Genomic DNA, 861 nt, shown 5'->3' on the forward strand with positions numbered 1-861 from the left:
CCAAGTTATCCGTTTTAGCCAATAGGCATTGTTTATAGGATCACTCGGTGCAACCGCTAGCAAAAGTCAAAGCAGTCACATAGTCAAGGGATCAACGTCATGTAGCAGATGCAGGAAACCTGCACGGCTGTTCTGGTAACGTTTCATTGAAGATGGGTTGCCGTTACCTTCCTTAGACCTGTTATGAGGAGTCAAATGTGTGTGTCTGTCATGTGGATGACTCAGGCGAGTGCATGTAAAGTCTACTGTTGGGATGAATGAGGGAAGGGTGAAAGTGAAACTTGTGCCAGCACTTAGTCTACCAGCAACAAGGGACTGTAGAGCTTAACGTCTTCATCCGACGGACGAGGCACCATTAACTTGCGCTCACTTCATGACACACTGCGGAGAGGTCTGGAATTTAATCAGAGACATTGACGCAAAGACTGGTCATCAGAAAGTTTGCGTCACCACCTCTCCTACCCTCGTTGGCCAAATACTGACAGTGAAAAGTGTGCAGCGCCAGGATTCGAATCGGCTATGGAGCCAGGTAAAACCGTTATACCCAGCGAGGTGGTGCAGTGGTTAGCACACTGGACTCGCATTCGGGAGGACGACGGTTCAATCCCGTCTCCGGCCATCCTGATTTAGGTTTTCCGTGATTTCCCTAAATCGCTTCAGGCAAATGCCGGGATGGTTCCTTTGAAAGTGCACGGCCGAATTCCTTTCCAATCCTTCCCTAACCCGAGCTTGCGCTCCGTCTCTAATGACCTCGTTGTCGACGGGACGTTAAACACTAACCACCACCACCCACCTATAACCGTTATGCTGACTCCTCATTTACTTGATTGTCCCTAATGCTGTGATATGGATTGATGTTAA

The 861-nt window shown here is 48.8% G+C and overlaps 1 non-coding gene across 1 annotated transcript; it reads left to right on the forward strand.

Annotated features, from left to right (window-relative positions):
- The first annotated feature begins 546 nt into the window (after positions 1–546).
- Positions 547–619, forward strand: Trnaa-cgc (transfer RNA alanine (anticodon CGC)). Its single transcript has one exon. It is a non-coding gene; the product is annotated as a tRNA-Ala (tRNA).
- Positions 620–861: the final 242 nt, after the last annotated feature.

This window comes from Schistocerca gregaria, chromosome 3 (genome assembly GCF_023897955.1).
Source record: "Schistocerca gregaria isolate iqSchGreg1 chromosome 3, iqSchGreg1.2, whole genome shotgun sequence".
NCBI lineage: Eukaryota > Metazoa > Arthropoda > Insecta > Orthoptera > Acrididae > Schistocerca > Schistocerca gregaria.